This window comes from Schistocerca serialis, chromosome 2 (genome assembly GCF_023864345.2).
Source record: "Schistocerca serialis cubense isolate TAMUIC-IGC-003099 chromosome 2, iqSchSeri2.2, whole genome shotgun sequence".
NCBI classification, from domain to species: Eukaryota; Metazoa; Arthropoda; class Insecta; order Orthoptera; family Acrididae; genus Schistocerca; species Schistocerca serialis.
The window spans coordinates 833,565,389-833,589,483 of NC_064639.1; positions in this window are offsets into that span (position 1 = coordinate 833,565,389).

The following is a 24,095-nucleotide window of genomic DNA, read 5'->3' on the forward strand; positions in this document are numbered from 1 at the left end:
GACATTGCAAGTGGGTCCCTTTTCTCCTTTGCCGATCTAAGACACTCTTTGATCTTCCTTGTCGGTTTGAAAATCGTCTTTACGCCGTTTTTGCGCAATATACGTCCGATTCTGTCCGTCACTCTGGGAATGTATGGCAGAAAGGCCGTACTCGACATTTCTTTTCCTGATTTCTTACTTCGCTGAGTGTTTGACTCTGTTACACTTCTAATATAACTTGTGGAGTACCCATTGCTCCTCAGAACACTTTCCAGGTGTTACATTTCTCGTCTGAGGTGCTGCGGCTCACATATTCGTCCTGCTCGCGTTACGAGCGTATTAATCATGCCTCTTTTCTGGCTCGGGTGGTGGTTTGACAGTTTGTGCAGGTATCGGTCCGTGTGTATCGGTTTCCGATACACGCTGTGTCCCACGTATTCGCCATTCCTTGTGACCAGCACATCTAGAAATGGCAGTTTTTTGCCCTTTTCTACTTCCATAGTTAACTTTATGTTGGCATGGAGACTGTTCAAGTGTCTTAGGAAGTCACCGAGCTGTTCTTCTCCGTGGCTCCACACAACGAAAGTATCATCTACGTATCTGTACCACACTTTAGGTTTGTAAGTCGCCAAGTCCAGTGCCTGTGCTTCGAAACGTTCCGTGAAGAAGTTGACCACCACTGGACTAAGAGGACTACCCATGGCGACGCCTTCCAGCTGTTCGTAGAAACTGCCATTCCACGTGAAACAGCTCGTGGTGAGACGTGCATGGAAGAGCTTCGCGATGTCTTGAGGGAAAATGGAACCGATGTGCTAAAGAGCGTCACTAAGTGGCACAAAGAAGCAACATCAAAGCTGATCAGGATGTCGTTTGACGCAAATTTCAGTTTCTTCAGCTTCTCAGTGAAATTTCATGAGTCCTTTATGTATGTGTCCGTCTTCCCCACGTGCGGCTGGAGCAGAGACCAAGTGTTTTGCCAGTTTATACGTCGGTGAGCCAACTTCAGTAAAATCATCAGATGAACGTCGGCCGAAGAACCCGAGACAGAAGCCAATGGGCAGATTGTCAACAAGTGCCCACGAAAGCCTGAACAATTTTGTAAACGTTTTTTGCCAAAACATGGCCATGCTTACCGTGAGCACGACACTCCCTCGTCTAAAATCTTCTGTTTTCAGCAAGAGAGTTTTTGAGTCGCTAATTGACTCCTCTCAGGATATTCAAAGCAGAGGCTTGGCTCCTCAGCGTGGGAACCCCAGTGCTGTTTCTGGATTGGCTACCAGGCCAGCAGAACAGTCAAAGGAGGAAGATTCAAAGAGTAGAGAATAGTTCTACTGGTGGTTTTTTTCTGATAATTCGACTCCTGTGCGAGGCTTGGTGGAAGGTGGTCGTGATTCTTCGCCTTCCTTGTCTTCTGGTCCTCCCCTGCTGGAGAACTTCAAGTCTTTCCCTAGTGGATGAGTCTTGTCGTATCCAACTTGTCGTGGAGTAAGAACCAGTGGCAGCTTCAAACTGTACCGACAGTGGAACTGTATATCATCTCAGACACACAGTGTATCACGAGGGTGAACGTATTCATCCTGAGTCGGCCATCTAACATTTGACAATTTCAGTACGTGCCATCGTGCCTGTGAGTCAAATTGGTTGGCCAGACCAGCGAACGGATGCACCTCACACTGAACTCTACCGAGATTTCAGGGCTCTGATATGTAAGTTTTCGTATTTATTATAATCAGAATGCCAGTCCGTGTAGTTTGCAACTCTTCATGGACGCGTCAGAACGTTACACCTGCCGCACCTTCTGCCCCTCGTCCGTAGCGTGCCGTTTTCTGCTGCTGCCTGCATCATGCTGAAAGGGTAAAATACTGATGCACCGGCGTAGGGTTGTTAAATGATATTCACAGCTCCCTGTTCTCAAGTGAACCATAGCTTGTGATGTATCTGGTCATAGTTAATTCCATTTGGGTAGAATTTGGCCTCACAGTGGATTCGTGTAAATGAAGTCTAATTGCGTTGTAAATGGGTTTAATTCAGTGGAGAACTTGTATAGTTAATGCCTTGCCGGTCAAGCACCATTCCTTTCCTGATTTATGTTTCTAATTTTTTTGTAAGATTTATTAGCTCGATTGTGGTTATAAAAGGATGAATAAAAACTTATCATTATTATTGTAAACTTAAATACGATACTGTTCTCATTCATAGTCCCCCAGCCATTCACGGTTTTTATTTTATTGTGGTGATACATGGATACACCAGCAATTCAGAATGTGGATGTACTAAATTAGTTAATCTGATGATTAATTTTATTTCTGAAAGTGACCGCAGACAAAGGCAAAAGGGCCATGAGTAAGTTCACTAATTTCATACACAAAAATTAAGGGTGTAGCTCACGATTTGAAGATTGTTAAGAATACTTCTCTTTATATACAGATAATATTTAGCATCACTTGGACATATATTTATGATAAAGAAGGGACGGCTTGCAAACGATTTTGGTTCATGTGTGCACGTATCATTCTGTGTGTCAAATCGGGAACTACTTCAATAACGACTTCAATACTGTGAAAGAGAGGCCTAGAATCATGAAAGCGCCTGAATTCACATCTGAAGATACTAATAATTGCCGGAGTGCGTGGACACCAGTCATGGCATCCACAGAAAATAATTTGCTGTGTGCTTGGCATATAGATCACAGCTGGCGGAATAATTTGAAGAAAGTGCATGAAAATGAAGAAAAGAAAGCACTCATGTGCAAAGCTCTTTGTACATTGCTTGAAGAAATGAGCTGCTGGAGTTGTTCATGGGGCAGCTTCAAGCAGATGAAGCTACTAGAGACTTCAGTGTATATTTCTCTTCATACTATTCATTCCGGCCTCAACAGTGGGCATACTGTTACCGTCACAAACTGGGCTAAACACAAATATGCACCTTCAAGCAATGCACAGATTTCGGAAATATTGTTATCTAAATGAAAAAACACACAACAGACTTGGCAGACTACTTGTTGTGTTAATGAAATTAGTTTTTTGACAAACTATATGATGGAACGTTTAAACTATGTAAGTGATCACATGGGATCAGCCTTATTCACGCTCGTCACAAAGCTTCATACAGTGCTAAGGAGAGTGACATTATAGTCAACACTGATGGTATACAGTTTCGTATGAAGTCACAAACACATACAGTGATTTTAAATAACACGTGTAAATTGGTATGCAACTTGACATGTTTCATTTGTAATGAATGTATACACACTGCTAGTTGTCCCGTGCAGACACTTAATTCATTTGTAACGTAGCAATCAAGAGGTGGTGCTGGGATTTACAGGCATACGTAATGACATTCCAATGAACGAAGTTTCATGCTTTTATTACACAAATATTTAAATAGAAAACTCAAAAGGTGTATTCCCAGTTAGCCTTAAAAGAGAAACGTTAAAACAATTTTATCACACACAAGACACCAGCTAATAAACAAGCAGTACCTAAGCATACTTGAAATCTACCAAAAAAACTTTCAAATTATGTACTGGTTCAACTTCGTGCATTTAGAATAAAAAAATTAAGGCGTCCACAGATAATCATTACATAAGATACAAATCCCATTAACTAACATGGCAGATGGAAGTCGTACAGGTCTCACCAGCAGTTAAGATGAAAGATTAAAATTTACGCACTGTATTCACCGTCCTGTATTTCAGAATAAATAGTATTAATTTGACCACAGGTAATCCTTAAACAACTCCATCACTGCTTAAAAATTGATAGCTCACTCGTTAACATTGCACACATACGGCTCTCCTTCCAAAATAGGAACGACACCCATTTCAACAATAATCAAATGAATAACAGGATACACAGTACTCAACATGATGTAAGAAATACGGTTCTTGTCAAGACAAGCACGTACATCCAAAACCACGAGGATTGAATACAATAACCACCACGCACCCCAGTAACGTACTTCACTACAATCAAGTCACTCAATCGTGCGAGCAGTAAATGCGCTTTTACAAGCTATAACGGTAACACGGATCCACATAGGCTAACAGTTGCAAACGGCAACCTCGACCAATTTAACATTTTTTTTATATGGCTCCTTAACGTTGTCACAGGGTCCCGGGTTCGATTCCAGGCGGGATCAGGGATTTTCACCTGCCTCGAGATTACTGGGTGTTTGTACTGTCCTCATCATTTCATCATCATTCATGAAAGTGGCGAGAAAATTTGGATGTCTGCAGAGCGGTGTGTTTGGCACGTGTATGAAGGGCCTTCTGTATGATAGACCATAGTCTACCATGTCCCAATATATTGCTTAATGCAAAATAATAATGATTTCATAACAGTTCAAGATATTTTTCACTTCTCAAATACATTTCAAGTTGGTTCATTACTAAGAGTTCAACAGAATAAATTTCATTGCACTGAGATAAGTCTCTAATACCTAATACTCACTTATATTTATTTAACGGCTCCAAATGAACTGAACCGAATATGGCAACTCCCTGGAAAAGTTTGCACTTGCATTATTACAGTAATTATTGACCAGGAAGATTTGTGGCAAAGAATTTCACACATTGTTCAGTTTGCAGCCAAGATGCAATTACTGAGCAGATGGTACAATTAGCACAATTTATAGAATACTGATAGATGTAGAGAGAAGTGGGACTATTCCTTTACTGTAATTAATCATTTCCTTCTCGGTATCATTTCATGGTATTTTAAAATTAATTTTGGAGTTTACAATAATCTCACTATGTGCTTTACATATAGTGATTATACTTTTAGATTTATATACCTTCCTCTGTATGCAGAGATTTGTCTTTCAGAACAGGCTTTTTCTGTAGACTGACACTGTACAATATGCAATGTTTACTGGTACAAAAGAAGCTGTAACTGAGTCCTTCTAGTCAGTATACCAATTCATTAAGTTGGCCTCTAAGAGATTTTACATTAATGTGGGGAATAATTTCATCATTGTTGAATAAGGTATTTCTGTTTTACTGGACTCAACTGTGCACTTACTATCACTTAAATGCTGTTACAGAGTGATGTGTCGGATTTGCAGTAACCTTACTCACAAAAAAGTGTTTTACAAGTTTTTTGTCACACTTCACTGATAGGTACACCTCTTTCCTGCTTTTGCAGTTTTAGAGCTTTTTTTTCAGAGTGGAACTGGAATTTGCATTTGGTATGCTGGTCACGTCCATCTTTTGTTCATTTCTTCGGTGATACGTATTTCTCAACCTGATTTGCTCCAAATGTAAAAATTTTACACCAAAATTTGGAGCATACTGCTAGAAAATTGAAAACAACAGAAATACTAATTTATTCTGGGATACCAGAGTCTATAATGTGTGAACATGGACTAGAAGAAAATTTAATCAAGATGTACAACATTTTTGGTTACAAAAGACTTGCATATTTTAGTAGACAGGGACATAAGGAAAGAGCAGTTAATTTCTATTTACACAAAAAGGTAAAGAACACCAATTCATGGACAGGCAGAAATGATAGAGAAATTGTCTTTGAAGCAGCAGCTATACAGAGAAAGGAAGAAGACCTTAATACTAAGACTGTTGTCAGGTAAGATGTTTTCTCAAGTGCATGTGCTACTATAATACTATACAAGTGAATTCACTTACAAAATAGTAGTAGGTGATAATATAGAAACTCTAGAAGACGGTTCTCATTCAAGAGACATGTGTGATCTAATCAGAACTCACGACCTAAATTTAGAAGTAAAAAAAAAAGTTCAGGTGTTCAATATTAATTTCAGAGTATTGTGTAGAAGTAATGGACAACTCAAAACACAATCAATCTATATTTATGGGTATAAGACAGATTTAAGAACCTAAAGGTGTTGCATATTATGCTTACCTCAGAAAAGGAGTACTAGAATTATAGCAACCTCCATAGATAAGCAGCCGCATAAACATTGAATGATGTGGGAAAAACAGAAATATAATGAGAAATAAATGGATCATGCAAATCATTAAATGCCCAAGAGAGAACTGAAACATTCATATGAAGGTCACCAAAAAAATTAAAGACCAAACCAGTAATGAAGACTAAATAGACAGCGAGGGATTACTGCAGATTACTAAACGAAATAAAGACCATGTACTTCAAGAAAGCAACTGAAAAATCACATAATATGCCACAGGGTGTCTGGACTTTGATTATCACAGACAAAAAGAAGTAAATAACAAAAACAATGAAAACGTAATACTTAAAAAAAGAAGGAAAGGAATTTTTGGGCTCGCATGAAGTCACTTCCAGTTTCTGTAAACATTATCATAACTGTGGTAGACAAACTCGTAGGATAAAATCCCATAAAACGAAAAGAATAATAATTTACGTAAATGTAACAGAATTTCTATTCCTTTTTACAATAAATAATATGGATGTAGCAAAAACAGTCAACATAATGAGAAAAAGAACATTATGGTTGTATGATATATTTAGAAGAGTATCTAATTACCGTTCACAGTTTTCAGCAGAATCACTGATATTTCTAATAAAGAAGTATATGGAAGAATCCCTGAACCCTGAAAGCCAGTAAAGTGATTCCTTCAACATTAAAGACTACAAATGTCATCATATATGCTGATGATACTTCTCTTGTAGCTAGTGGTAGCATTTAAAATGAACTGGAGAAAAGACTTACTCTGAACACAGAAAATGCAAACCAGTTATTTCAGTAATCACAATTTGTACATAAATGTTACACAAAAAATGTACATGCAGTTCTAAGCCAGCAGAAATATCCACATTGAAAACACAGACCTGCAGGAGACGTGTAGCTATAAGTATTTGAGTGTGGTGATAGACGTGGGAAAATCACATTAATAATGTGTAACCAAAACAAATCAGTCCTGTAATTTAAAACTCTGTTTTTCTTGCTTGTTTCAACCTGTCGTGTCTGATGTCATGTAAGATGAGCTAAGGACAAATAAACATAAACCTCATTTTTGTTGTTTTATCAAGCATCAGATTTTTTGCTTTACATATGCCTGTTCATCTATAAATAAGGAGTAAACTCGCTTGTGTAGTCAGTGTTCGGAAATTTCACATCAAATTGTTACGTAAAACAAATAAGATCGTTCTCTTCATTGTATGATTTTCATATAAGCATAAGTTCTATATCAGTACACGCAAGTATACGTAATACGACGTGGTAGATCAAAATGTGAAGTTGTGTGAGACATTTAATATTAAAGTTAATAGATTTCAGGTACTGGAGGTATGCTTCGTTTAAATACACTAAAAGACAGTATAATATACTCGATTTCCTTTATTAAGGGATGTACTTAATTTGGAATTATATTGCCACTAGAAACCTTCTTATTTCCTTCGGAAATCCACCGGGAAAGTGTTTTGTTTAACAGCACTGAACATTCTAGGACCAGAATTTGAAACTACTGTCAGCATTGTATTAATTACCATCATTTGGAGAATTTGTAAGTTCAAATCATCTTTCATTTATCACTTAACAATACTTGCTTGCTCACATACAAATGAAGAACCTTAATTAAAACGACGCATTTTGGAGAGATCCTCAATGCGGAGGATCAATAAAACTGTGTATTTTCGTAACACGCAGGCTTAAATATTAGAAACACCAGTTACAGAAACAACTTTGGAAGCCCTGAAATTAAGAAAGCGGCTGTTGTTTACTTGCGTCTAATGAGCCACATCATGAATTTAATTTTCAGCCAATCAACAACGCGACCAGCGATGGCGAGCCGAAAGTGAATTAACAGACGTTCAACGTGGAATGCTAGTTGGAGCTAGACGCATGGGAAATTCCATTTCGGAAATCGCTAAAGAATTCAGTATTCTGAGATCAACAGCGTCAAGAGTCTGTAGAGAACACCGAATGTCAAGCATTACCTCTTGCCATGGACAGTGCAGCAGCCGACGGCCTTAACGATTAAGAACATCGGCGTTTACGTGAGTTGTGAGTGCTGACAGGCAAGCAATACTGGGTGAAATAACCGCAGAAATCACTGTGGGATGTAAGATGAACGTATCCGTTTGGACAGTGCGGCGAAATTTGGCGTTAATGGGCTATGGTAGGAGATGACCTACGCGAGTGTCTTTGTTAATAAACACGACATCGCCTGCAGCGCCTTTCTCCTTGGTTCGTGACAATATCGGTTGGACCCTAGACGACTGGAAATCCGTGACGTGGTCGGATGAGTGCCGAATTCAGTTGGTAAGAGATGATGGTAGAATTCGAATGTGGCGCAGACACATCGAAACCATGGACACAAGTTGTCAACAAGGCACAGTGATATTTGTTGGTGGGTCCACAATGGTGTGGGTAGTGTTTGCGTGGAGTGGTCTGCGCCTTCTGGCCCAACTGAAGTGGACTGGAAATGGTTATGTTCGGTTATCTGGAGACCATTTGCAGCCACTCAACGACTTCATATTCCGAAACAACGACGGAATTTTTATGAATGACAATGCACCATGTCACCGGGCTATAGTTGTTGGAGATTGTTTTGAACAACATTCTGGACAGTTCGAGGAAATGATTTGGCCACCCAGATCGCCGGACATGATTTCCATAGAACATTTATGCTCAAAATCCTGAAGACGTTGAAACGTCTCTGCGAAGTCGTTTCATAAGACGCTTGCCGAATTCGGTATAACTTATTCAGTTTACTACCTGATTTTAGCTCAACTCATGAACTCTTCCAGAAAGACTGAGCACTCAAATAAGACCTATTGAATATTATATGTGTGTTTTAATGTGGGACTTTGGTTTTCTTTTTTGGAAAACGCTGAGTTGATCATTGTCTGCTGGGAGCAGATGATGTTGCTTCTCGTTCGAAGGAGAGTACTGGATGATCAACTTAGGTTTTCAATACCTGAACAGAAAGATTTACCCATCTTAGTCGAAGGCTGTTTTTGTGTGTGAGGTTGGTGACGGAGGGCCCTGGTAGCTTCCGCTGCACGGGGAGCTAAGTAATCAGAAAGCGGCACTCTTCGGTGAACGCTTGGTGAGTACGGATCGTAGCTCTTACGGGGGGTTTCAGATGATAGGAAGCAGGTTGAGTTAGGACTTCGTTATGCTTAATTGTTGAAATACTTCAGAACTTCAGCTTAACTGAAGCGAGTTATTTTTCCGAATGTGCCATAATTATATTGCTTTAAATAGGCGATTTTTGGGTGTTTGACTTAAAGGTGTGGAAGTTACTTAGTTCATTTTGAACAACGATGAAGAAGAATTTCAAACGGTAAATCTGATTAGGAAAAGCTGGTTAGGATCACTTCAACCGTACGTGAGTGTAATACTGTGCCGAAGCGAGTATGATTTTTATTGACTTTTAGTCTTATGTTTTGTGCAAGTTGCTTTTGTCTTTGTGTGTCGATTTTGTGCCACGTGTTTGGTAGTCAATGACCCTTCTGATCCACCACGGCACCGCAATAGGCTTTATCTTAACAGTTTGCTTGTTTAACGAGCTATAATTTCTGCAAGAATATCTGTTCTTTCGTGCGCTTTCTACAAAGCAGCACAACAGTTTGATTCGGAATGCAGCACGTGCTATAGTTCGGCCGTTTGCAAGAAACAGACGCAGTTAGTATGTTGAATAATAGTCGCACAACCTCGTGCATTGGTTAAACCTCTGTCCAGAATAGTACATGCGTAGAATCGTAATTCGAATCTCACTGAGATATTTTTATGGTATGAATGCAAAGGAGATGATAGTATCATTGTCTCCCACCCCCGTTTTCTGTGTTTCTTCTTGCTGTAGTTAAATTGTGCTCTGTTACATTCTCACGTAATTCTTGCTTAAATATTTCTAGTCAGGCACCAGTTACGTGTTGTTAGGATGTGCAACCAAATACTTAGATACAACGTGGAAGATAAATTCCGTGGTGTTGATCTTACCCACTTGCTCCGATTTCCAGTCCTGAATTAATCAACTTGGTTCATGCACGACATGGAATGCTATTTATCTGGCTACTTAAAGAAATTTGCATATTTGTAATTAAATTATTAAAGTAATTAAACTAATAATTTTCCAGCTCTGTTTTTTTCTAAATGGTTAGGAAGGGCTTGAGCTGGTGGCGACCCTAAATTTCTGAATTTTCATCATTATTTGTGTGAGGTAAGCAGCTAGAAATGCGAGATAACGTATATGGATCTATGAGAAACGTCCGAAAGATAGTAATACGTTCCCAATTATGGACGGTTATAGAGGCAGACGGGCCAATACTCGTACTTCTGTAAGAGCCTTCCTACGTCTTGTTGAGTCCATGCCGCTTCGAGCTGTTGCACTAAGGAAGGCGAAAGGAGGTCCGACACGATATTGCGAGGTATCCCACGACTTTTCTCGTCCCAGTGCAGGGTGCTGTAGTTACGCAAAGACGTAGAAACTGGATAGCCTGGAGAGTTGCATCAAACAAAAAGAAAGGAAGTATGGTTTTAACGATCCGTCGGTAAGAAGGTCATTAGAGGAGGAGCACGAGCCGGAATTCTTACACGGATAGGAAATGAAATCGACAGTCCCCTTTCAAAGGAATCATCCCAGCATTTGGTTCAAATGGTTCAAATGGCTCTGAGCACTATGGGACTTAACTTCGGAGGTCATCAGTCCCCTAGAACTTAGAAGTACTTAAACCTAACTAACCTAAGGACATCACACTCATCCATGCCCGAGGCAGGATTCGAACCTGCGACCGTAGTGGTCGCGCGGTTCCAGACTGTAGCGCCTAGAACCGCTCGGCCACTCCGGCCGGCCGCAGCATTTGCCAGGAGCTATTAACGGAAATACGGAAAGCCTCACTCAGGATGGTCGGCGGCAGGGTTTGAACCGTCGTACACCGGAACGTGAGTCCTGTGTGCTAAGCACTGCGCCGCCTCGCTCGGTGCGCATAAAATGTGTCTTAGAACTGAATATCACCACTGCAACAAGAACAGTAAAATAGAGATCAGGATAAATAAAGGACGACAAACGAAATGTCATCTAATACAGGACTGCATGGACATTCGTATTCTTTTGACCAACTTTTGTGCGCCGTGCGACGCACAGTGGCGGCGACCGCGGAAGGTCGGCGTTCGGCCGGCGGCGAGAAGGGAGGCCGCGACGTTTCAATCCCCGCGCCGGTTCCCAGTATAATCTGGAGCGGCGCGCGTAATCAGCCGGACATTAAAAAGCCGTTAGCAGAGGCGCCGGCAATCGCGATCGCCGCGATAAACAAACTTAATGTAAAGCTATCCGCGGCGAGCAATTAGGCCCGGCGCCGGGCTATTTGTTTTTTGCGGTGCGGGCGGTTGTGGGTCCGGCAGCCGGCCAGCGATTAATCCCCGTCCGTCCGCCGGCCGGCCTGCTCCACTCTGGCGAGCGCGCGCACTTTGATTAAGAGAGCAGCGAGGCCGCGCGCCGATGCGCGCCCAGATAAGCTCTACAAATTAGGAACCATTACCTCCTGAAGTGGCCGCCCGCGCTATCCAATAACCCGGGAGTTAATTAAAAAGTAGCCGCCCCGCGCCGCGCCGCGCAGCACGCCCAGAAATCGGCCAGTCAGCACAGTGGCGGCGTCGGAAGTGCACGAGGCGCCGCGAGAGGTAGCGCCGCGCACGACGGCGCCCCCCCGCCGGTGGTCCCAGGAGAAGCCACGCTCTGTGCCTCCATCGGCTGCTTCGGGAAGGCGTCCAGGCATTTCTATCATGCTTCTTCTAAATTGAAGAGTCCAAGAAACTGGTACACCTGCCTAATATCGTGTACGGACTCCGCGAGCACGCAGATGTGCCGCGGTACGACGAGGTATGGACTCCACTAACGTCTGAAGTAGTGCTGGACGGAACTGACACTACGAATCCGGCTGTGCTGTCCATAAATCCGTAAGAGTACGAGAGGGTGGAGATTTCTGAACAAAACGCTGTCAGGAATCCCAGATCCGCTCAAAAAAATGTTCAAATGTGTGTGAAATCTTATGGGACTTAACAGCTAAGGTCATCAGTCCCTAAGCTTACACACTACTTAACCTAAATTATCCTAAGGACAAACACACACAACCATGCCGGAGGGAGGAATCGAACCTCCGCCGGGACCAGCCGCACAGTCCATGACTGCAGTGCCTCAGACCGCTCGGCTCAGATCCGCTCAATAATGTTCATGTCTGGGGAGTTTGGTGGCTAGCGGAAGTGTTTAAACCCAAAAGATTCCTGGAGCTATTCTGTAGCAATTCTGGATGTGTGGGGAGTCGCATTGTCCTGCTGGAATTGCCCAAGTCCGTCGGAATGCACAATGGATGTGAATGGATGCAGGTGTCCAGACGGGATGCTTACGAACGTTTCACCTGTCAGATCCGTATCTAGACGTATCAGGGGTCCCATATCCCTCCAGTCGCACACACCTCACACCATTACAGAGTCTTCAACAGCTTGAACAATCCTCTACTGACATGCACGGTCCATGGATTCATGAGGTTGTCTCCATACTCGTATACATCCAACCGCTAGATATACCGAGTGATCAAAAAGTCAGTATAAATATGAAAACTGAATAAATCACGGAATAATGTAGATAGAGAGCTACTAATTGACACACATGCTTGGAATGACATGGGGTTTTATTAGAACAAAAAAAAAAAAATACAAAATTTCTGAAAATGTCCGACAGATGGCGCTTCATCTGATCACAATAGCAATAATTAGCATAACAAAGTAAGGATGCTGTTCTTTACAGGAAATGCTCAGTATGTCCACCATCATTCCTCAACAATAGCTGTACTCGAGGAATAATGTTCTCAACAGCACTGTAAAGCATGTCCGGAGTTATGGCGCGGTATTGGCGTCGGATGTTGTCTTTCACTATCCCTAGAGATGTCGGTCTATCACGATACACTTGCGACTTCAGGTAACGCCAAAGCCAATAATCGCACGGACTGAGGTCTGGGGACCTGGGACGCCAAATATGACGAAAGTGGCGGCTGAGCACACGATCATCACCAAACGACGCGCGCAAGACATCTTTCACGCGTCTAGCGATACTTGTTTTTTTTTTTTTGTCCTAATAAAACCCCATGTCATTCTAAGCATGTGTGTCAATTTCTACCTCTCTACCTACATTATTCTGTGGTTTATTAAGTTTTCAAATTTATACTGACTTTTTGATCACCTGGTAATTTGAAACGAGACTCGTCCGACGAGGCAACATGTTTGCAGTCACCAACAGTCCAATGTCGGTGTTAACGGGCGCAGGCGAGGGTAAAGCTTTGTGTCGTGCAGTCAACAAAGGAATATGAGTGGGCCTTCGGTTCCGAAAGGGCATATCGATGACGTTTCATTGAATGGTTCGCACGCTGCCACTTGTTGATGGCCCAGCCCTGAAATCTGCAGCATTTTTCGGAAGGGTTGCACTTTGTCACGTTGAACGATTCTCTTCAGTCGTCGTTGGTCCCGTTCTCGCAGGATCTTATCCTGAGATTTTATGTTTTACCGGATTCCTGATATTCACGGTACTGGTCCCCGATTCATCGCTACCTCGGAGATGCTGTGATCCATCGCTCGTGAGCCGACTGTAACACTATATTCAGTCTTACTTATCTTGATAACCTGCAATTGTAGCGGCAGTAACCGATCTAACAACTTCGCCAGACACTTGTCTTATATAGGTGTTGCCGACCGCAATGTCATTTTCTGCTTGTTTAAGTATCTCTGAATACGCATGCTTGTATCAGTTTCTTTGGTACTTCAGTGTATTTTCATAAACTGACAAGCGCTCCCTTTGTCTCTGCTTCTTCCAAATGTATACCATCTGATCAAAAGACTTCTATGTAATCCGCAATTGACCACTAGCTGTTACGAGTGGCGGATCCGTCAGTACAAAAGGAGGTGGGGCTACTGTGTTGTCAGCTAACATGCGGTAACAGCAAAAGGGATCCGTCAGGTGACTCAGCGACTTCGAATGCGGAGCAGTCCTCATTGGATGTCACCTGAGTAACACGTCTGTCAACGATATTACAACCATTCTAGAGCTGTCGAAGTCTATTGCTTGTGAAGTGGAGGCTCCGAGGAACAACCACAGATCAATCCAGACCAGGCAGACCTCGTTCATTGACGGATAGGGACGGTTGAGTATTTCAGAGTATGGTTGTAAAACCGAATGAAATCGGCGGCAGAAAACATTCATGAGTTCCAAAGTACTACCAGTATTTTAGGTTATACAAGCTATTGTTCCATGCGGCTTTTCACGGATGATGCTGTAGTATACAGAGAAGTTGCAGCATTAGAAAGTTGCAGCGAAATGCAGGAAGATCTGCAGCGGATAGGCACTTGGTGCAGGGAGTGGCAACTGACCCTTAACATAGACAAATGTAATGTATTGCGAATACATAGAAAGAAGGATCCTTTATTGTATGCTCATATGATAGCGGAACAAACACTGGTAGCAGTTACTTCTGTAAAATATCTGGGAGTATGCGTGCGGAACGATTTGAAGTGGAATGATCATATAAAATTAATTGTTGGTAAGGCGGGTACCAGGTTGAGATTCATTGGGAGAGTGCTTAGAAAATGTAGTCCATCAACAAAGGAGGTGGCTTACAAAACACTCGTTCGACCTATACTTGAGTATTGCTCATCAGTGTGGGATCCGTACCAGATCGGTCTGACGGAGGAGATAGAGAAGATCCAAAGAAGAGCGGCGCGTTTCGTTACAGGGTTATTTGGTAACCGTGATAGCGTTACGGAGATGTTTAATAAACTCAATTGGCAGACTCTGCAAGAGAGGCGCTCTGCATCGCGGTGTAGCTTGCTCGCCAGGTTTCGAGAGGATGCGTTTCTGGATGAGGTATCGAATATATTGCTTCCCCCTACTTATACCTCCCGAGGAGATCACGAATGTAAAATTAGAGAGATTAGAGCGCGCACGGAGGCTTTCAGACAGTCGTTCTTCCCGCGAACCACACGCGACTGGAACAGGAAAGGGAGGTAATGACAGTGGCACGTAAAGTGCCCTCCGCCACACACCGTTGGGTGGCTTGCGTATTATAAATGTAGATGTAGATGTAGATGTAGAGTTAAGAAGAATGGGGTATAATGGGTAAATAGCTCCTCATAAGCGACGTTTGAGGTGGTGTATAAAGGGACTCCACTGGACAGTGGCTGACAGGGAACGACTGATTTGGAATGATGAATCACGCTGTACCGCGTGGAAATTTCATAGAGTGCTCTTGGTGAATGCCTGGGGAATCTTAGTGGTCAAATGGTTCAAATGGCTCTGAGCACTATGGGACTTAACATCTGAGGTCATCAGTCCCCTAGAACTTAGAACTACTTAAACCTAATTAACCTAAGGACATCACACACATCCATGCCCGAGGCAGGATTAGAACATGCGACCGAAGCGGTCTCGCGGTTTCAGACTGAAGCGCCTAGAACCGCCCGGCCAAAACGGCCAGCTCTGAATCGTAGTGGTCATCACGTGCAGTGCCAACAAAGAAGTATGGAGGAGGCAGAGTTACGGTATGGGGATGTTTCTCGTGGTCTGCGTGTGGTCCCTTTATTGTGCTGATGAGGAGGCTGAATGCCGAAGGATATAAACCTATTTTACAGCGTTGTGTAATGCGTACAGTAGAAGAACAGTTCGGAGACGATAACTGTACGAGCACAACAGTGCAGCCTGTGATAAAGCAGCACCTTTTAAGCAATGGTTTGTAGACAGTAACGCTCCTGAAATGGACACACTTGTCCAGAGTCCCGAGCGCAACCTACTGGGACAACTTTGGGATGAGTTAAAACGTCGATTTCGCTCCATACCCCAACGTCCAACACCACTAGTATCTCTGGTTTCTGCTCTTGAGACAGAATGGGCCTCCATTCCTCCACATGCGTTCAGACAGCTCGCCGAAAGACAACGCATCGCAGTTCAAGCTGTCATAGAGGCGAAGTGTTGACACACCCCATAGTAATATCTACTAATCCGTGACCAGATACTTTCGATTAGATAGTGTAGGTTAAACAGTACAGGCGAAAGACTACACTCCTGTCTTATACCCTTTCTAGCCCGTGCACTCCGTTCTTACATTCTTATTATTCACTCTTTGTTCTTGAAAATATTTTATCCGCCTTTTCGTACAGTTTATACCTACTTTACTTGAGAATGTCAGGTCTCTTTCGCCACCAGTAGGTAAACTTTTGAAAGTGTATTTTGATAAATATTTCCTTCATTATCAATTGTAATGTACCTATAGCTTTCCTACAGCCAAACTGATTGTCGTCTAACATAACTTCACATTTCTTTTGATTCCTCCAGACATTACTCTTGTTAGCAACTTGGTGTACCACCTTCAAAGCTGATTGTGCAATAGTTCTCGCATTCCTACGCCATTTCAGTATCGAAATTCTGATGTAAAATCTCCTTTCTGATGATGTATATAGGGTGAATCATCTAACCTTGCACCGCAAATATTGTGGAAATCGAAGGCGCTAGGTTTTCACAGAATTTATTCGTAGTTAGGGGCTCGTATTGTTAGCAAATCAAATTGCTCTAAGCACTATGGGACTTAACATCTGAGGTTATCAGTCCCCCAGACTTAGAACTACCTAAAGCTAACTAACGTAAGGAAAGGACATCACACACATCCATGCCCGAGGCAGGATTCGAACCTGCGACCGTAGCAGCATCGCGGTTCCGGACTGAGGCGCCTAGAACCGAACCAATCACCAGACTGTAATAATACTTAGAAAGTGTATTTTTTTGTGCAAACACACATTTTTTAAATTCGTCAATGCCTGTTGACATTATCAGACTAAAACTAGGGCAAATTAGAGTGTCAGTGGTGTTTATTAATTGAAGACATAATGTCTATATATGTCTCCGCAATCATTTTATTTTGAGCACTTTTATTTTCACAAGTTCATCTTGATCACATAGATTTCTTTACACTTTATGACCGGAGTCGGCTTATCGCCATCTTCAGATCTGTTGTAAATATAAATATTGTGTAAGCGACCAGGTTCAATTAATTAAAATTAAATCTATACAAGTCTTAGTGATGCATGAAATATAAAATATTTATAGCCATGTATGGCAGTCATACATACCGTTAAAATATCCTGATATCGTCAAGTTAAACAACGAGTTTAACCTGAATGCTTACTTTGATATATTCAGAGACCTACTAGTTTGAGTAGCGTGGAGCACCCCAGCGGATTGGCGTGTACTGGCCGCCAGCGACAAGGAGACTGGGCCGTCCTCCGTGAGCTCAACCACAGGAAAACAAGCAAGTCATGCAGAGAAACCACGACATATTTGCCATCGATACTGCACTCTAGTATAATATCGATTATCAATTTTCTATGTTTAATTAAGGGTCACTAATTTATTAATTGTATTATGATTTCGTTCACTGCTAACTGATCTTAGAAGATTTTGTGATATTTTATTTTATACTTTTTATACTGGTATTCACAAAAGTTGTATGTTACCTAACCAGGCTACGGGCTGTATTGTACATTATTTGTACTTTTTATGGATTTCGAGTACGAGTCTAATTTCACATATAGTATTTCAGTATATGTTTTTAGTGACAGACACTCGTTTAGCTACTGGGGAAAAGTTTTTAATTAAAGACAATGCATACCGCATTTTAATCTTTATATTGGCGACACTGGTTTACAATGTACTCTGGCTAAAGTGCCCTCTGCTGGCATTAGGTTTTTGTATAAATACTGACGCAATATTAGTATTAGCACGCACGTGTTTAACTTGACGATGAATATTTTAACGGTATCTATGACTGCCACACATGGCTACAAATATTTTATATTTTATGCATCACTAAGACTTGTATAGATTTAATCTTAATTAATTGAACCTGGTCGCTTACACAATATTTATATTTACAACAAATCTGAAACCGGTCATGAAGTGTACAGAAATCTATGTGATCAAGGTGGATTTGTGAAAATAAAAGTGCTCAGTGGCGTTTGTTGCATGATTCTAATGCTAGTCGTCTACGAGATACTGTATTTTTGATGGTTCCCACCCTGACACATGTACAATACCTGTGGTAGCACACACTGAAGAACATCACAAGTGCACACACTAGCTATGTGGATTTTGACCGGTAACGAGACAATGGACTGTTACAGATTAGGTTCATACTGACCACCGGCAGCGGCAATATACGTTTCCAATCTGGTAACGAACAACTGCTTCACATGGGCTAGCATTTCAACGGAGATATCCGAGCAGTCTGCAAGAATAGGTCGTTGCGTATCATCAGGTGTAGTTGTTATGTCCTTGTAGACAGCGTCTTTCAGCTTACCCCACAGAAAAAAGTCTACAGTCGTCGCTCCTGGGGAACGGGTCGGCCAAGGTACATGTCCTCTGCGTCCAATCCAACAACTTGGAAACAATTCGTGAAGACATCCTGTAATACTTCGTGTGTTATGGGCTGGACAGTCATCATGTTGATACCATAGGTTCCTTCGAGTTCGCAGAGGAACGTCTTTTAGCATCCGTGGAAGACGGCGTTTTAGGAGGCTGCGATACTTGTACGCGTCCAGTGTTTCATCTACGAAAAAATGACCTATGAGTGGATAGTTCACTATCCCACACCACACTTTTACCCTCCATGGACACTGTCGTTCTACCTGACAAAGAGAACGGGCTTTGTCAACTGACCAACAGTGCATGTTTCGGTGGTTTACCTGGCCTGCCTTAATGTTCCTGTACAGAAGTGAACACGAGTCTCATATTCGTTTCCAAGCAGCTCTTGATGCAGAGAGATGTGGCAGGGGTGGAATCAATGTTGATGGAGAATGCATAGAAGACTTGTCTGACTCATGCCGCTTCCTCGTGCGATTGCGCGGGGGCTAACTGCAACAGCAGCATGAACATTAATTTTCTCCTCTTCTGTCTTCACTTGTTCCCTTCTATTATGTTGTCTAGGTGTTACGCTACTAGTTTTCACGTAACCGGTTGAAGATGTTGATAAATAATTGAGAGGTGGTTGACGCCTATTGGGATGTCTTTCCACATACACTGGACAAGAATGAACTGCATTTTTCCCACTCTCCATACACCATGAGCATGTCGGCTTTTTCTGCACTGGTAAATCCGATCGTCCATTCACGACATACTGCTAGGACTGTCACACACAACTGGCTAGCAAGTGGCAATGCACTCAAGGAACACATAAGCACACTGTAAGTAAATATAACAACGTCGTACCTAGCAACTACGCAGGTTGAATGCCACAAAGAAGTATCGGCGTGCAAACTTTTCAAAATCCGATATCTCGTAAGCGAGTCGCACTAGAATCCTTGAACTAGTTTCAGTGTGGGAACTTTCCAAAATACAGTATCTCGTAAACGACTAGCATTATAATGATGCAGCAAAGGCCACTGACATTCCAATTTACCCTCCTTTTAGTTTGTTAATGTCAATAGGCATTGTTCCTTTTAAAAATAAGTTGGCACAAAAAATATACTTTTAAGTATTATAACAATCTGTTTATTGCCCAAGAATACGAGCTTCTGACTACCAATTCATTTTGTGAACACTTCATATCAACAGCACTTTCCATTTCTGCAATATTTATGGTGCAAGTTTTAGGTGATTCACCCTGTATACTCTAGACAGTAATTTGAGTAATCATTTGATTATCACTTTCCTCAATGACTAAAGGAATTCATAAGAAATGTTTTCTATGCATTCTGCTCTGCTTGATCGCAGGTCTCCCAAATAACTAACTACATGTCTTCTAAATCGATATCCTCTAACACCTCAGTGTGCAGTTCCTCCTTCAGTGTACCCTTCCAACCTGCGTTTAGCAGCGGAATCAGTTTTGCACTCTTAACGTTGACGGCTTTGTTTATTATTTTACCGAAGGTTGCTTAGACTTTTCTGTACACTGACTATCCTTCTGACAACGATTTCCTGTCCATCTGTTAGTGTTTTTCCTGCAGTCATTTCCTAAGTGACTCAATAACTGTAATATGCTGCTGTATCCCTGTCTTTTCCTGGCCGTTTTTGTATTTACTTCGTTCTTCGATCAGTAGAAGTTTTTCACCTGTTACCCAAGATATTTTCGGAGTTCCCATTCTTGTACCTCTATCTCTGTGTCCAGTCTCTGTGACTGCTCTCTCTACCCTTCCACTGAATGTCTACCATGGTTTTCATAATAGCAGTATCTACAGCCTCAAAAAACTTGAAATACACATGATCATTTCTCAGCACTTCAGTATCCAACTTCCTCCGACACATTCTCTTCATCATTACATAATTGTAATATGAGTCTGAATCTGCTGCTGGAGAAGCCTTAAACTCCATTCGTCTCATCATGATGCAATCTAGCTGGTGCCTTCTTTTGTCTCCAGGCCTTTCTGAAGATCACAAAGATATTTATCTTCTTCATATTTAGAATACACTGACACCCATTAAAGTAGGATACGCCTCTGCGTATCCCCGTCAGAATTTCTAGGTTCCCTGAGATATTCAGAATTCTGACATTCCATGATCCGACTCGTAGAATGGTCACCCTTCCGCTGGTTGGTCAGTCTTTTTTTCTGTAATTACCTCCCTCATGGTTTGCTGCCTCTGGATCAGGGGGTCCCGTGTTCGATTCCCGGCCGGTTTGGGGATTTTCTCTGCCAGCGAACTGGTTGTTCTACATCTACATCCATACTCCGCAAGCCACCTGACGGTGTGTGGTGGAGGGTACCCTGAGTACCTCTATCGGTTCTCCCTTCTATTCCAGTCTCGTATTGCACGTGGAAAGAAGGATTGTCGGTATGCTTCGGTGTGGGCTCTAATCTCTCTGATTTTATCCTCATGGTCTCTTCGCGAGATATACGTAGGAGGGAGCAATATACTGCTTGACTCTTCGGTGAAGGTGTGTTCTCGAAACTTTAACAAAGGCCCGTACCGAGCTACTGAGCGTCTCTCCTGCAGAGTCTTCCACTGGATTTTGTGTTGTCCTCATCGTTGTATCATCATCATCATCATTCGTGACAGTGGCTATATTGGATCGTGTAAACAATTGGACTGCGTAAAAATTGGGACTTCGTACGGGTGCTGATGACCGCGCAGTTGAGCGCCCCATAAACCAAACATCACCATCAATCCCTCATGGTAGTCACCTCCAGGAGACTAATCCGATAGCCCTTACTATATGATGACACAAAGCTGTATGGGATGTGTATAGTGCTTATCGGTTACTTGGCGTCCAGTAGTCCGAAAAAAAAACACAACATACACAAACACACACACACACAAAGCCGCGCTTGCGCGTAAGGGTGAGATTAGTATAAGAGCCGATGACAGTCGACACAAACTCAGAAAAACTGCTGAAAGCTAAAAAAAAAAATATAAAAAAATGCGACAGTAGCTCACTGTAAAAGTTAAGAGCACAATTTGAAAAGTAGAAGGAAATGCGTACAAACTGACGTAATAAGTGTGGGTGCTCGAGTAACAGCCTACTGAATGCTACCAAACAAACGTAAACTGTTCCAGAAAAGTATAAATGTGAGAAACCCATTTCGCAAATATGTAAGTAGAAGTAGCAACAAAGAGAAATTTTTAGGTCAGGTAATATATTTATTCTTGAGAGAGAGGCAAATGGCACAACTAAACCCCGTTATAGATGAGACGAAGGGAAACAAACATGGAAAATAGTTACAAGCTATTTATTTAGACGCAAAGGCAGAGTGACTTAGTTGGGAAAATCACACATTATTTCGTTCACACTCCCTAGGCTGGCACGGTGTGAACAGGTAGCCATACTATCGCCAAAGAGTCGGCACAATATTTATGTGATCGTCGTTTCCAGATTTTGTATCTAACGTTGCATATGACAACCACACGTTTTATATCGCGATATTGCCACGAATCGTGTACCTGATGATGTTCTAAAAGAACGAAACGAATTGTGACACAATAGATGTGTATTAAAAAAGCGGTGGTGGTTTTCGTTAATCGTTAATATTCATTTCTCTTCCGTCATCTGATTTTATACTGTGCTTTGTTTAGAGAGAGTATTGCGACGAGAGGGATGGGGCTTAAGTTATGACGATATATGGGAGTATTGTAACGAGAGGGATGGGGCTTAAGTTGTGACGATAAATGGGAGAGGATGCAATGTTCCCTCCCTTAAACGTACTGCTTAAATCAACTCAATTGCTCTCTGCAACCTTTAATACCAACTCTCCCAGCACTGATAGCTGTAATTATTTACGGTTGCGAGCCTCACTATAAAAAGTTCACCCCGTGTTTCAAGGCGAATTATTCCGAACATAAATCAGTGGCCCATCTGACATTCCAGCATACCTTCATAACGATCGACTAACCATAGGCAAACCAATGCAGAAATCCAGAGACTAGCCTGTCATCACACAAAGATTACGACGGACACAAGAGAAAGGAACGACGGCACATAGGACAATTAACACTTACGGGTGAAGAGACTAATTGTTAAAGTAATGTGGCAGTATAAATTAAAGGCGGAAAGGATTTCTATCCACATCCTTTAACATCCGTTTCTGTCCTTTTACATTTTGACAAATAAGGTCTCCTCTAGTCTTCTTTACACTATGACAAATAAGGTTTAAGCCAGCCTCTGTTACACCCCTACACTTCCAGTACTTCCTGATGGTTAATAAAGCCTACAGACAACCAGTCCTCAAGTCTTCGATTGATCAGAATTATTTGCTGCCCCCCTCCCCGTTAATGAAACTACAGGAAGTGTACTGCTGTGCTTAACCTTTGATAGTGAGGGCCACGCATCTCCATTCTCTACCGGACCTCGCTGAACCGCTCTCTAGTTCTGCGGGCTGCTTCCAACCCCTCACACGCCTGTGTCACCACTTCACAGTTCCACTACCGGCCCCAACTCCGGACCAGCACTCACCGCATTCACTACTCTTTTCGCTCCTGTAGTGTGTACACTATCTACTCCCTTATGATTGGCTGCTTCATAAACAACCACAGCGACCAGTTATCATTGGTCACTCTCTTTCCTGCTATCCCCACTGCCTCTCTTGCTACTTCCAAATGTATTTCCTAGTACGATGAGGTCTGGGAGCCATAGATGTTACTGACCACAGGAAAGCCACACTTGGTAGCGCCTTCATTCAGGGTTTTCACGAGGGCTATTCGAAAAGCAAGGAACGATCGGTCGTGAAATGGAAACCACAACGAATATCCGATGAATCTTTGGACAGATGTGTCTGCATTGTCTCTAGTATGCTCTTTAGACAGAGTCACGTCGCTCTACTCTAGATGCCTAGAGCATAGTGTCTCCGGCCATGTATGGGTGCCTGCAGTGAGATTTCTCCAGATTTCATGTAACCCCTGATAACGTACCCGACATTCATTTCCTTCTTTATGGCAGTTCTCGGCCGCACACTGCAGAGGCAATGAGGCTATCCCTCCAGCGTTTTCGATGGGAAGTGTTTGATCACCCACCATACAGCCCGGACTTGGTTCCCTCTGACTTCCATCTCTGCTTAAATTAATCGCTGCCTGTGTAGACAACATTTTGGCACTGACGAAGAGCTGCAGTGTAGCGTAGAAAATTGTCGGAGAGCACAGGAGGCTGCCTTATTTGACGAATTGTGAAGTTGGTACAACGCAAATGTTTAAGTCAGAGCAGCAACTATGTAGAGAGGTAGCTGGAAAGGAATAGCCAGCAGTTGCAGATAAAACAGTTTTGATTTTCACTATGGTTTCTATTTCGTGGCCGATCGTTAATCACTTTCCAAATAGCTCTCGTAAAACAGCCTCAGACAGCGACTTCATGGGTTGCAAGGAGTTTTGAAAGAAACTACCGGGAATGGCCCAATCGGCCAGTGTCCGGAGTTTGACCGCTCCAGAGAAACGTCCGTTCTATGTCTGCAAGACACCCTCGGAGTTCCTAGAGCCGGAAATGTTCCACATTGACTACAGAGGTCACAAGGCGTCTCGACAAACATTTCCGATAACGGGACAAATTGTCACCGTCCAGTAGGAACGGCTGTTGTCGCAGCAACAGCCGGTTTTCGGCTGTATTGGTTTTTTTTTCAATACCAGTTTAGCCTGAGTACGGGACATTGCGTATGTAGATTGTGGACAGTTGGGAATGTGGATCTCACGGGAAGCGTGCAAGGGGTAA